Consider the following 16183-nt stretch of genomic DNA (forward strand, 5'->3'; position numbering starts at 1 on the left):
TACGGGATTTAGCAGTTTTTTGGTATGACAGTTGGGAGAGATCTTGGGGTCCGAACCCTCCTCCAGCCGTGTGGAAGGAATTTTCTGAGGCCTTTCTTCATCACTATTTGCCAGTTGAGATACGACGAGCTAGAGCTGATAAGTTCTTGAACCTTCGACACGGTAATATGAGTGTACGAGAGTATAGTATATAGTTTGATTCTTTAGCAAGGTATGGAGCATATGGTGTATGAGATTAGTGATAGGGTGCATCTGTTCGTGAACGGGTTGGGACCACATCTGATAAATGAGTGCACAACAGCCTCCTTGGTAGAGGGCATGGATATTTCCCGTATTCAGGCTTATGCCCAGACCCTAGAGGATCGTAAGTGCCAGCAAAGGGCAGATAGGGAGCAGGATAGGGGCCAGCATAAGAGGGCGAGATTTGCAAGGTATTCTGATGAGTTCAGAGGCAGTATCAGGCCCCAATCTTCGAGGAGTTCGGCACCACCTGTAGCTAGTGCTCCTCCACAGTTTCAGAGGCCTCGGTATGATCGATTTACCTATTCTGGTTCAGGTCAGAGTTCGAGGGCATCAGGATCACAATTTCATAGAGATACTAGTCAGACGAGACCCCCAACACCTCGTTGTGATCAGTGCGGCAAGGCCCACTTTGGACTGTGCCGTCGAGGTTCCGATGCGTGCTATTCTTGCAGACAGCCTGGCCATATGATGCGGGATTGTCCTAACAGAGGAGGTGGTGGTATGGCTCAACCGACTGGATCTGTGTCTGGTTCTTCCTCATCAGTTCGACCTCCAACACAAGGTTTTCAACAGTCGACAGGTCGTGGTAGAGGTAGAGGTTCAGTGCCGAGTTCGAGTGGTGCTCAAAATCGAACCTATGCTCTAGTAGGTCGACAAGATCTCGAGTCATCTCCGGATGTTGTTACAGGTATATTGTCTGTGTTTTCTTATGATGTATATGCGCTAATTGATCCAGGATCTACCTTATCATATGTTACACCCTTTGTGGCTAATAAGTTTGGCATTGAACCTGAATTGATAAGTAAACCACTTGCGGTATCCACTCCGATAGGAGATTCTGTGATTGCTAGAAGGGTATATAAAGGTTGCACTGTGATGATTTGTAGTCGTCAAACCTCGGCAAATTTATTTGAGTTAGAAATGGTTGATTTCGATGTGATAATGGGAATGGACTGGTTGGCCTCATGCTATGCAAATGTTGACTGTCGTATGAAGATGGTTAGGTTTCAGTTTTCAGGTGAACCCGCCATTGAATGGAAAGGGAACATTGCTACGCTGAAAGGTAGGTTTATTTCCTATCTTAAGGCAAGAAAGATGATCTCAAAAGGTTACATTTATCATCTTGTTCATGTTAGGGATGCGGAGGCGCAGCTGCCTACTCTACAATCAATCCCCGTGGTCAATGAATTTCCAGATGTTTTCCCAGATGAACTCCCAGGCCTTCCTCCTGAAAGGGAGATTGAGTTTAGCATTGATGCGTTGCCTGGCACTCAACCGATCTCTATCCCTCCATACAGGATGGCCCCGGCAGAGTTGTGAGAGTTGAAGGCGCAGTTGAAGGACTTGCTGGATAAGGGTTTCATTAGGCCTAGTACTTCACTTTAGCGTGCACCAGTCTTGTTCGTGCGGAAGAAAGATGGGTCATTAAGGATGTGTATCGATTATCGACAGTTGAATAAGTTTACAATAAAGAACAAGTATCCACTTCCAAGGATTGATGACCTGTTTGACCAACTCCAGGGTGCCAAGTATTTCTCCAAGATTGACTTGCATTCAGGGTATCATCAGGTAAGGGTTAAGGAGAAGGATATTCCAAAGACGGCCTTCCGGACAAGATATGGGCACTTTGAGTTCTTGGTGTTGTCGTTCGGGCTAACAAATGCCCCAGCAGCTTTTATGGATCTCATGAATAGTGTATTCAGGCCCTATCTTGATGTGTTTGTGATCGCATTCATTGTTGACATTCTGGTGTATTCTCGTTCGGAGGCAGAACATGCGGGCCACTTGCGGATAGTATTACAGACCCTTCAGGATCATAAGTTATATGCTAAGCTCTCTAAATGTGAATTCTGGCTGAACTCAGTAGCATTCCTTGGCCATGTGATATCTGATAAGGGTATTAGTGTCGACACTCAGAAGATCGATGCAGTGAAGAATTGGCCAAGACCTACAACACCATCAGAAGTCTGCAGCTTCCTGGGGCTAGCAGGATATTATAGGCGGTTTGTAGAAGGGTTTTCCTCTATATCAGCACCATTGACTAAGTTAACACAGAAAGCTACCAAGTTCCAGTGGTCTGATGCTTGTGAACATAGTTTTCAGGAGCTAAAGAATTGATTGACATCTGCGCCAGTGCTCACTCTCCCAGAAGGAACAGAAGGTTATGTGGTATATTGTGATGCCTCAGGTATAGGTTTGGGGTGCGTATTGATGCAACGTGGGAAGATGATTGCTTATGCATCAAGACAATTGAAGAAGCATGAAAAGAATTACCTGACTCATGATTTGGAATTGGCTGCAGTAATATATGCTTTGAAGATATGGCGGCAGTGCTTATACGGCGTCCATGTTGACATCTACACAGATCACAAGAGTTTACAGTATATCTTCAAGCAGAAGGAGTTAAATTTGAGGCAGCGTAGGTGGCTTGAATTACTGAAAGACTATGACGTCGAGATATTGTACCATCCCGGTAAAGCCAATGTTGTGGCAGACGCTCTCAGCCATAAGTCAATGGGAAGCTTAATACATATTGAGGCAGGTAGACAAGGGTTGACCAAAGAGCTTCACCAGCTGGCCAATATGAGAATCAGATTGTTGGACTCTGATGACGGAGGTGTTACTGTACAGAATACAGCAGAATCATCTTTGGTAGCCGAGGTAAAAGCACGACAATATGAAGATCCTACCTTAGTAAGATTGAGAGAGGGAATTCAGCAGTGTAAGATTACAGCTTTCAAGATCGGAGGAGATGGGACACTGAGATACCAGGGCCGATTATGTGTTCCTAGTGTAGCAGGGTTGCGAGAGAAGATTATGATTGAGATTCATCAGTCCCGATATTCTATCCATCCTGGCTCGACAAAGATGTATCATGACGTTAAGGAGCAGTATTGTGGGATAACATGAAGAAGTCTATTGCAGAATTTGTAGCCCAGTGTCCTAATTGTCAACAAGTAAAGATCGAGCATCAGAAACCCAGTGGATTGATTCAGAATATAGAGATTCCGACCTGGAAATGGGAGGTGATTAATATGGACTTCATTATTGGATTACCTCGCTCTTATCATAAGTTTGACTCCATCTGGGTGATAGTTCATCGACTTACAAAATCTGCCCATTTTCTGCCAGTTAAGACAACTTACACGGCTGAAGATTATGCGAAGTTGTATATCAAGGAGATTGTTAGGCTTCATGGTGTGCCGGTATCTATTATATCAGACCGAGGAGCTCAATTTACGGCTAACTTTTGGAGGTCTTTTCAGAAGGGTTTAGGCACACAAGTAAATCTCAGCACTGCATTCCATCCGCAGACTGACGGACAGGCTGAACGTACCATTCAGACGCTTGAAGATATGCTACGAGCATATGTTCTAGATTTCAAGGGGAATTGGGATGACCATTTGGCACTTATAGAATTCGCCTACAATAATAGCTACCATTCCAGTATTAAAATGGCCCCGTATGAGGCACTGTACGTGAGGAGATGTAGATCACCAGTTGGATGGTTTGAAGTCGGTGAGACAGAATTATATGGGCAAGATTTGATTCACCAAGCCATTGAGAAGGTGAAAGTGGGACGGCATAAAGCAGGCAAAAGTCTTATTCCGATGTCCGACGTTGTGATCTGGAATTTGAGGTTGGTGATTGGGTTTTCCTGAAGATCTCGCCGATGAAGGGTGTTATGCGTTTTGGGAAGAAGGGTAAGTTGAGTCCGCGGTATATTGGGCTGTACAAAATTCTTCGACGAATTGGACAGGTTGTTTACGAGTTAGAATTGCCATCTGAATTGGAATTTGTCCACCCGGTATTCCATGTATCTATGTTGAGGAAATGTATTGGAGACCCTTCTCGGGTTGTCCCTTTCAAAGATGTACAAGTTACAAAGGATCTATCATATGATGAAGTACCAGTGGCTATATTAGATCGACAAGTCCGCAAGCTGAGAACAAAGGATGTAGCTTCCGTGAAAGTATTATGGAGGAACAAGAATATAGAAGAAATGACATGGGAAGCAGAAGAGGAGATGAAGTCTAAATACCCTTACCTATTCCAGAGTGAAGTTAACGAGGATGTCGGGGGAAAGAAGGACGCATTATAAGGTGAAACGGCTCTATGAGGTAAGCAATAGCTTGTGAATACTTTTTTTTAATACAAAATGGTGATATGCAGATAATGTACATATCCATAATGCTTTGTATAGTCTTGTAAGGCCATAGGTTGGGTTTAACTGCTTGCAAGTTTGGCTAGTGTCCATTTTATAGGGGAAACTCAGTCGGAAATCTCCGTCGGAATCCACGATGAGTTAGACACCCCATAAACCCTTACATTCGAGGACGAATGTTCCTAAGGGGGAGAGGGTGTTACAACCCAAATTCGCATACCATAGATCACGCCGTAAGTTAGTCGACGTAAATCCAAGAAGAGATTATCTTTGATATGATAAGAAGTTAATCCTATTGGTCTTAAACGATACAAGGGTGTATAAGAGTGGTTAACAAGTATTAGAAGTTAAACGAATCAAGAATGTTGTAACCCGTATTTTCGGGTAATACTAGAGGTGATTAACTGTCCCAAGAGGTCTTGTTTTAATGTATTTGAATCATATAATATCCGTATCATAATTCTTGAAGTCAAGCGAGTTATGAAACAAAAGTCGATAAAAGTTGTCGCAACTTAGGTTTATAATTTTACTTAAACTTTAGGTTAAATGTTACAGCATTTTTCTCCCAATGTGCTTGGAATTATGGGGTGATCTACCAATCAAATTGAAGATCTATGAGTCTAGTTTCCAAAGCATTAAACCGTTCATTGATACGATCTCGGAATAGAGAGTATTCGTGTTTTCGCGAGAGTGCACCAAGCTGCTCTCTATGGGGCCCACAAAGGCGGTTTAAGACATATGGACATATATAAGATACCTCAACCCCGTTTTAAGTCATTATTTTTCAGTATATTCAGACCTTATAACCCTAAAAACAGTCTCTCAAGGTTCGCTCATGATCCAAGACCCAAACAAAGGGCAAACAATACAAATCAAATGTCGGGAATCCCGTGGCGCTAGTAAGTTTCTTGTTCATCTTGTTGTTGCTGATTTTTTTGTTGTTCCAGCTCGTGTGGGAGGTTTTTTTAAGTGTTTTATGTTCTTTAAATACACCTTCAAGTTCTTGATATCAACCCTAGGTGATTTCAAGACTTCTAAAGTAATTCTAGTGCCGAAAAATCCGAATTAATTGCTAGTTTCGTTTCCTTGTTCTTGTGGCAGAATTGAAGGGATATTTCGTGGAAAATTAAGGTCAAATTGGAGTTGTTCTTTCTGTTTAAAGGTAAAGAACCTCTTACTCTATATATATTTAAGATTATCCAAGTTGTGGCTAAGTCGTTGATGCTAGAACTTGTGAAATATATATCGAAAGGCTTGGTAGTAATGTTGTTAGTTGGCGGACTGTTTTGGAGGCTCAATATGATTATTAATGATGTTGTTTGGGCTGTTTGGTGATTGTATTGACTTGTGTGAAGTCATATAAATAGGGGAGGTGTTGTCCGTTTCATCGTAAAATAGGTTGTGGTCGATACATAATAGTTACGACGCTTAAACGATAATGATAGTGTCATTTCTCTTATTGTAGACTAAGGAGTCGTGACATTTGCATAGCTTGAGGTTGGGCAGTATATACAAGGTATGTGAGGCTATCCCCTTCATTCTTTTGCACGACTCCGATTGTACATAATGTAATGAATGAGCTCCCAAAGATACTCTACTCTTAGAAGCTAGCAGTACTTACATTGCTGCCCTTCTTATGAAACGATTGATATTGATGTTACTTCTCTTATTCTTATATTATCAATGTTGTTGGTAGTTCCTGATTTTTATAAGATTCTTGATGAAGATTTAATCCTAATAACGTGTACGAAGGATACCGACCTTACGTCACTCTGAAAGGTTCAAAATGTGATTCCAATGAGTCCAGCATGCATCATATATATGTATCTATTTTACTATACTGAGCCGCGCTATAGTTGGCCGGGTACGGCACCTATTGTGCAACCACTGATCAGTTGGGTTTTACCGAGCTCCACGTGGCCGGGTATGATTCTACCGAGCCCTATGATGGCCGGGTATGTTTTACCGAGCCTATTACGGCCGGGTACGATATGATGATGGTGATGCCCACAAAGGCGTATGATTTAAAAGTTTATGTATATATATGTATGTATCATGTGTTTCATGTCTGTAGCCCTCAGAGGTACCCATATGTCACAGGTTGTATATTCCCTATCCCTGTTTACATTACTATTCTTACTTATGCTTTCCTGCCTTACGTACTCAGTACTTTATTCGTACTGACGTCCCTTTTATTTGTGGACGCTACATGTCGTGCTGCAGGTCCTGATAGACGGGTAGATGCAGCTCCCCCACCACAGTAGGCTGTCCAGTTCAGCGGTTATTGGCGAGATCCCTTCTGCGGACTTGCCTTGGTCTTGGTATGCATTTTTGTTATAGACATTATGGGTATGTCGGGGCCCTGTTCCGGCAATGTTGTAGAAGTTATGTTCCTTTAGAGGCTCATAGACAGGTGTCGACTCATGTATGGTTTGGAATGCCTTGTCGGCTGATTTTTGTTGTATAGTCTTTCATGGCACCATGGTAGCTCGTACCTTATATATAGTTTCCTGACAGTCTTGTCGTCCCATGTTATGTATGTTCATGACATTATCTTTCATTTTTGTATATTCATGATCCATGTCTACCATTTATATTGATCTTGTCGGCCCTTAAAGATAATAAGGAAGGTTAGATAAAATGTACGTTGGTGCTCGGCAAGTATGGCCCGGGTTCTAGTCATGACCTTCCAGTTGGGTCGTGACATCCTCTTAAGATTTGGTACTGTTTGATATGTGAGCATCGTGTACGTGAGGTGACGAGTACGTACATGGGCTATTTGTTGTAAAACTCTATTTTTCACTAAGTCATAACCTGTTTCCCTTTATTTGAACTACACTAGCATATGTAACTATCTTGTTTAGTTAGAATAGCATGCCTACATGTTTTAACTGCCTATTTGAACTCTGTGCAGCATGTTTAGTGAAATTGCCTGCTTTCCTTGACTTGAACTTAGTCTAAATTGTAGGTTTCTTGTTGCAACTGTTAATTCTATTGGTTGAGCTGTATATTTAATTTGGGACTACAGAATGGTATTCCGGGACATCCCCTGCTCTGCATATTTACTTTGGGACTACAGAACGGTATTCCGGGGATTCCCCCATGTACTGCATATTTACTTTGGGACTACGGAACGGTATTCCGGGAGATCTCCCTATTCTGCATATTTATTTTGGGACTACGGAACGGTATTCCGGGAGATCCCCCTGCACATTTACGTTTGGGACTACGAGACGGTATCTCGGGAGATCCCCTGTTGTTATCTTTGTATTCTGAGCTGTTGTTTTTGCTATGATTCTATTCCCGTTAGATTTCCGTACTTATTTTGACTATGATATCTCGTTCTGTCTTATTTCATTATTTTAAACCAGTAGGGCCCTGACCTGATCTCGTCACTACTCGACCGAGGTTAGGCTTGGTACTTACTGGGTACCGTTGTGGTGTACTCACACCCTTTCCTGCATATATGTTTTTCGTGTGCAGATCCAGGTTCATCTTACCAGCCTTATGACTAGTTGCAGTTGTTGCTGCTTATTGGAGACTTCAAGGTACATCTGCCCACGTCCGCAGATCTTCGGAGTCCCCCTCTATCCCCCTATGTTCATTTTGCCTTCTTCCTGTAGAAATAATGTATAGAACGGTTAAGACTTCTTAGTAGCTTGTGACTTACGGTATTCCGGGTTTTGGGAATTGTTTTGTACATTTTTAGAGGTGATAATTGTATATGTCGAGTGACATTCAACTGCTTATTAGATAATTGTTACTGTTAGTAGTTAATGTTCGTGCTTTTGTTTTATTTCTGCAAAGTGTAAGGCTTACCTAGTCGTAGAGACTAGGTTCCATCACGACGATTCACGGAGGGGGAAATCGAGTCGTGACACATACCAATCAATACATGTTCAAATCATACTAACCAAATATGTAACGCCGAAGCAAATGGAGTGCACCAACACCTTCTACTGAGCTGATAGCCTACTTGAAGGACTCTCAACCTATCTATCGGGACCTGCGGGCATGAAACGTAGCATCCCCAGGAAAAAGGGACGTCAGTACAAATAATGTGCCAAGTACGTAAGGAATGAAAATAAGTAAATAAAAGACATGAGAGAAACATGGAGTAAAAGACTCAACGTGTAAGCCTGAATAGCTCTGTGAATCATTTCATATTTATAATGTCATGCATATGCGTATAAATGTCATACCATGCATAGGTATATACGTACATAACATCATCAAGTCTCTGAGGGCATCCCATTATATCATCTCGGCCACTGTGGGCAAATCATCAATGTATACCAGCTGATCCGGTGGTGGTGCGTATATAACGCCGTAACCTTTTTCCATATTCGATATACATATAATACATGTATAAATGAATGAAATCCATAAAAATTAAGTTTATAAGATTTCTCGGAATGTCATAAGATCAATATGCCTTTCGGATAAACTTTATCAACTACGTATTGTTCTGAGACCCATGAAAAGAAGATATAATAATAAGACACTTGGGGAATCAAGAACATAGGTACCCCAAGTACTTCTATGAATAGAGTCATTTATGAAAGTTATGCGTTTGCTCGTTTCGTTTGTATCATATGGATCATGCCAAAAAAAGAGAAGGGATATCCTTAACATACCTGAGCCGATTCTCTTAACAATCCCTCTAACACATGTCAATCGCGATAAAACACGTAACGGCGAGATCGAAGTAGGGGAAAATCCGTATGATATTCTTGAGAAAGATTGTACCGTATTCTCTTAGAATTACATCTCACACTGCTATTACATAATGTTATATGAACTTTGTTGAAGCAAACTCACGTTGCCATTCCATATGATATAAGCATCTCTCAAGCAAATCACGTTGCTATGTATATTAGATATAAACATTACTCTTTGTGATTTTGAGAAGTCTTTTACCTTAGTGGATAATTATTGGATAGGCTTGATAAACCCCCAACATGGCAGCAAACTATGCCCATATAATGAGTCTTAAATCACAAAATAAGGTGGCACATTTTGAGGAAACTTTTGGCTAAGTCATCACCTAAGTGGGGCCCACACCCACTAAGGTAAAAGACTTCTTAAAATAACAAAGAATAATGTTTATATCTAATGTACATAGCAACATGATTTGCTTGAGAGATGCTTATATCATATGGAATGCCAACGTGAGTTTGCTTCAATAAAATTCATACAAGATTATGTAATAGCAGCATGAGACGTAATTCTAAGAGAACACGGTACAATCTTTCTCAAGAATATCATACGGATTTTTTTCTACTTCGATCTCGCCGTTACATATTTTATCGCGATTGACGTGTGTTAGAGGGATTGTCAAGAGAATCGGCTCAGGTGTGTTAAGGATATCCCTTCTCTTTTTGTGGCATGATCCATATGATACAAAGGAAACGAGCAAACGCACAACTTTTATAAATGACTCTATTCATAGAAGTACTAGGGGTACCTATATTCTTGATTCCCCATGCGTCGTATTATTATATCTTCTGTTCATGGGTCTCAGAAAAATACGTAGTTGATAAAGTTTATCCGAAAGGCATATTGATCTTATGACATTCCGAGAAATCTTATCAACTTACTTTTTATGCATTTCATTCGTTTATACATGTATTATATGTATATCGAATATGGAAAAAGGTTACGGCGTTATATACGCACCACTACCTGATCAGCTGGTATACGTTGATGATTTGCCCATAGTGGCCGAGATGATATAATGGGATGCCCTCAGAGGCTTGATGATGTTATGTACGTATATACCTATGCATGGTATGACATTTATACGTATATGCATGACACTATAAATATGAAATGATTCACACAGCTATTCAGACTTACATGTTGAGTCTTTTACTCCGTGTTTCTCTCATGTCTTTTATTTACTGATTTTCATTTCTTACATACTTGGTACATTATTTGTACTGACGTCCTTTTTTCTTGGGGACGCTGTATTTCATGCCCGCAGGTCTCGATATATAGGTTGAGAGTCATCCAATTAGGCTATCAGTTCAGTGGAAGGTGTTGGTGCGCTCCATTTGCTCCGGAGTTGCTTATTTGGTCAGTATGATTTGAACATATATTGATTGGTATGGCAGGGCCATGTCCCTAACTATATGGTATTTATCTACTCTTAGAGACTTGTAGATAGATGTCATATATATGGATACTTGTATGGCCTTATCGGCCTATGTTTTGAGTACATAAAGGATCATGTCGGCCTTATAGGCCCGTATGTCATATATATAAGTCGGTACATCATGTTTGGTCATCGTACGTCAAGTATTTCCTCATGTTTTATTCTAGTTATCTCACGACAGCCTTTTTGCTCATTTACCTATGATAGTATGATACGAAATATACGTTACGTTGGAACTCGATTGAGTAAGATACCGGGTGCCCGTCACGGCCCATCGGTTTGGGTCGTGACAAAAGTGGTATCAGAGCAGTTCCATCCTAAGGAGTCTACAAGTCGTGTCTAGTAGAGTCTTGTTTATGGGTGTGTTGTGCACCACACTTATAAGCAGGAGGCTACAAGGCATTTAGGACTGCCACTCTTTCTTCTTACTCTAGATCGTCTGGTAGAGCTCACTTGTAAGAATGCAAACTCCTAAATTCTATTTTATCAGTAATACAACGATACCTACATCCAAAAAGACAGTTGGTAAGAGATATAGCTGTGGAAGAGTTGAGTTAGAGGAACTCAATTTTGCATCATGCTTATGATGAGTAAATGTGAGGTCTTCAGCAGATCATGTGTGTACTAAAATGTGTAAGCTTCTTGATAAGGAGCCTTAAGGCAGGAATATCTATCCACCCATATGGTGAAAAGTAATGAGAGATTCAGAAGGTAGATACAAGTTTCAACAAGTAAAAGAAGCAAGGTGAAGAAGGGTACGAGGCGCCCAGTTAATGAAGATTATCAGTATTTACAATTCAGGCAGAGAAATATAAACCTTTTGAGTTACCTTCAACAATAACAGATGTATGTACAATCGGCCACACCCATCTCAGTTATGCCCTATGGGAGCTAAAAGATATGGCTTAAGAAAAGGACTGGATATCAGTAACGTGAACAAGATAAACTAAAATTAGAGATTGAGTTGTTTGATAATAGTCGGCATCATGAGAATTTTAGGTTGTGTTCCGGCAATAATAGAATGGACGACAGAAGAATAACCTTTAAAGGTCATTCAGGAAGATGCTTCCCTAAAGCAAGCAATGTGAGCAAATTTAAGCTTAAGGGACTATGTGTGCCACTTACACTAAGTGTCACCCTCGTGAGTAAGGAATTTTGTTATCCCTGGTACAGAAGGATTACCGCAAGGCGAGTAAGGGTCATCGATGATGACGCCAAAGATTAAGAGGTAAAACATCTATAGGTAGATCTTCGTAGCTCTAAATCTTAGTACTCCCCTAAAGGGGGGAATATGAAGTGATGTGGCATTAAGTCAGAATTAAGTAGCTTTAGTAACTATGGAATGGTAAAGGGAGAATGCAATAAAAATGGAGAAAGGGACGAGATTGCACTTATTCAAATCCTACAGATATGCTACGATTCCAGAACATTATGCAAACACGACGTCAAGGAGAGGAAGTAAGGGTTCTTGCCCGCCAGTGTGAGACGTAAGTTAAGACAAAGAAAATAACCCAAGAAAGATTACGCGAAATATTGATATGAGAATGGGCCAACGAATAGTTAGCAGTTGATTCAGGAAGAGCCTAGTTATGGCTAGACAAGAGGATACAGACAAATCAACAAATCGTGCAAGATAAACATAGTGAACCCCAATATGGAGAATTCAGTCTCGCAGGTATGACATCGTGGCCCTTGAGAAATATTCAGATAGGAGTTAGGGTAGTTAAAGGTTCCGGGTGCCCGTCGCAGCCCATCGGTTTGGGTCATGACAAAGATCATTGTTACTGATAATCTATGATTCATGTTTCAGGGCCTTGAAAAATATTATGTTGTGTCCGTCCTTCTGAGGGTGAAATGTTGTGCTCAACTCAATCTGGGTGCCCAACTCTCTCTGCACAGCTCTCCAAAATTGCGATGTAAACTGCATGCCCCGATCTGAAATGATGGACACCGGCACACTGTGAAGGCGATCAATCTCACGGATGTAAATCTCAGCCAACTGCTCTGAAGAATAAGTAGTCCCAACTGGAATGAAGTGCGCGAACTTGGTCAGCCGATCCATAATCACCCAAATAGCATCGAACATCCTCGAAGTCCGTGGGAGCCTAACTACAAAATCAATGGTGATCCGCTCCCATTTACACTCTGGAATCTCTAGCCTCTGAAGCAATCCACCCGGTCTGTGATGCTCATACTTCACCTGCTGACAGTTAAGGCACCGAGCAATCCACCCTACTATATCCTTCTTCATTCTCCTCTACCAATAATGCTGCCTCACATCCTGGTACATCTTCGCGGTACTTGAATGAATGGAATACCGCGAACTGTGGGCCTCCTCAAGAATCAACTCACGTAGCCCATCTACATTAGGCACATAAATCCGACCCTGCATCCTCAACACCCCATCATCCCCAACAGTAACATCTCTGGCATCACCATGTTGAACCGTGTCCTTAAGGACAAGCAAATAGGGATCATCACACTGGCGCTCTCTGATGCGACCATATAAGGAAGACCGAGAAACCATACAAGCTAGAACCCGGATGGGCTCCGAAACATCTAATCTCACGAACTGGTTGGCCAAGGGCTGAACATCAACTGCAAGAGGTCTCTCACCAACAGGAATGAATGCAAGGCTACCCATACTCATCAGGCATCGGCCACCACATTAGCCTTCCCGGGGTGATACAAAATAGTAATATCATAGTCCTTTAGCAGCTCCAACCATCTCCGTTGCCTCAGATTTAGATCCTTTTGTTTGAACAAGTGCCGGAGACTCCGATGATCTGTAAATACCTTACAAGACACACCATAGAGATAATGCCTCCAAATCTTCAACACATGAACGATGGCAGCCAACTCCAAATCATGAACAAGGTAGTTCTTCTCATGGGGCTTCAACTAACGCGAAGCATAAACAATCACTCTACCTCCCTACATCAATACGCACCTAATACCAATTCGAGAAGTATCACAATACACTGTATAAGAACCAAAAGCTGAAGGTAGAACTAGAACTGGAGCTGTGGTCAAAGCAGTCTTGAGCTTCTGAAAGCTCTCCTCACACTCATCCGACAACCTGAAAGGAGCATCATTCTGGGTCAATTTGGTCAAAGGCGATGCAATAGACGAGAAACCCTCCACGAAGCGATGATAATATCCGGCCAAGCCGAGAAAGCTCTGGATCTCAGTAGCTAGGGACGATCTGGGCCAATTCTGAACCGCCTCAATCTTCTTAGGATCCACCTGAATCCCCTCACTGGACACCAGTGCCCCAAGAATGCCACCGAACTAAGCCAAAACTCACACTTGGAGAACTTTGCATAAAGCTTCTCCTCCCTAAACGGTTGCAACACAATCCTCAAATGCTGGGCATGCTCCTCCTGGCTACGTGAGTATACCAGGATATCATCAATGAATACTATGACAAACAAATCAAGATAAGGCTGAAATACATTGTTCATCAGATGCATGAATGCTGGTGGGGCATTGGTCAGCCCAAAAGACATCACAAAGAACTCATCAATGGTGATATTCAGACCTCAAATCAATCTTAGAGAACACCTTCGCTCCCTGAAGCTGGTCAAATAGATCATCAATGCGCCGCAAAGGATACTTGTTCTTGATTGTAACTTTGTTCAACTACCTATAGTCGATGCACATCCGCATAGTACCATCCTTATTCTTCACAAATAGAACTGGTGCACCCCAAGGCAACACACTAGGCCTGATAAACCCCTTATCAAGAAGTTCCTTAAGTTGTTCCTTCAATTCCTTCAACTCAGTTGGTGCCATACGATATAGAGCAATAGAAATGGGCTGAGTGCCCGACACTAAGTCAATACCAAAGTCAATATCCCTGTCTGCCCGACAGGTCTGCAGGAAACACATTCAGGAAATCTCGCACCACAAGGATGAAATCAATAATAGGGGTATCAGCATCAACATCTCTCACAAAGGCCAAATAAGATAAACAATCCTTCCCAACCATTCGTTGGGCCTTCAAATATGAAATCACCCTGATGGGAACATAATCTAGAAAACCTCTCCACTCGATCCTTGGCAACCACAGCATCGCCAACGTCACGGTCTTAACGTGACAATCCAGCATAACATGACATGGAGACAACCAATCCATACCCAAGATCATGTCAAAATCAACCATACTAAGCAAATAGATATCAACTTTGGTCTCTAATCCCCCAATAGTCACTACACATGACCGATATACACGGTCCACAATAATAGTATCGCCCACGGGCGTGGATACATGAACAGATGAGATTAAGGACTCACAAGGTATATCCAGATAATGAGCAAAATACGATGATACATACGAATAAGTGGAACCAGGGTCAAATTAATACATAAGCATCCCAGTGGCATACTGAGACAATACCTATGATCATTGCATCTGAAGGAACAATATTTGGCCTGGCAGGAATAGAATAGAATCGGGCCTGACCGCCACCTGATCGGCCTCCCACTCTAGGGAGACCTCTAGCTGCCTGGGTGTCACGACCCAAATCGATGGGCCGCGACGGGCACCCGGTACCTTACTCAACCGAGTACCAACGTAATGTATCTTTCTTATTACATCATCATGGGGTAAGTGGGCCAGAAGGGGCATCATGAAATAACTAGAATAAACATGAGGGAATTCCCGACATAGAACAACCCAACCTGATATACTGACTTATACATATGACGTACGGGCCTATAAGGCCAAAATAATCACTCATACACTGAACATAGGCTAACAAGGCCATACAATCTTTCATATACATGACATATGTCTACAAGCCTCTAAGAGTACATAAATGTCATAAGGCCGGGACAGGGCCCTGACATACCAATCAATACATGCCTAATCATACTGACCAATAGCAATTCCGGAGCAAATGGAGCGCACCAACATCTTTCGCTGAGCTGATAGCCTACTTAGAGGACTCTCGACCTGTCTATCGGGACCTGCGGGCATGAAACGCAGCGTTCCCAGGCAAAAGGGACGTCAGTACAAATAATGTACCGAGTATGTAAGGAATGAAAATCAGTAAACAATAGACATGAGAGAAATATGGAGTAAAAAACTCGACATGTATATCTGAATAACTCTGTGAATCACTTAATATTTATAATGTCATGCATATGCATATAAATGTCATACCATACATAGGTATATGCGTTCATAACATCATCAAGCCTCTGAGGGCATCCCATAATATCATCTCGGCCATTGTGGGCAATTCATCAACGTATACCAGCTGATCAGGTGATGGTGCGTATATAACGCCGTAACCTTTTTCCATATCCCATATACATATAATATACATATATACGCATATATAACTCCATATGGTCATGGGTCAATGTACATGTATAAATGAATGAAGTGCATATGAAATACGTCAATAAAATCTCTCGGAACGTCATAGGACTATTATGCCTTTGATTAATGTCATGAAACAAAATTTATCAACTTAAGTAGTTTCTGAGACCCATGAACAGATGATAGAATAATATGACACATGGGGAATCAAGAACATAAGCATCTCTAGTATTTCTATGAATAGAGTCATTTATGAAAATTGTGCATTTGCTCGTTTCATTTGTATCGG

The sequence above is a fragment of the Nicotiana tabacum genome, chromosome 23 (assembly GCF_000715075.1).
Source record: "Nicotiana tabacum cultivar K326 chromosome 23, ASM71507v2, whole genome shotgun sequence".
Classification (NCBI taxonomy): domain Eukaryota; kingdom Viridiplantae; phylum Streptophyta; class Magnoliopsida; order Solanales; family Solanaceae; genus Nicotiana; species Nicotiana tabacum.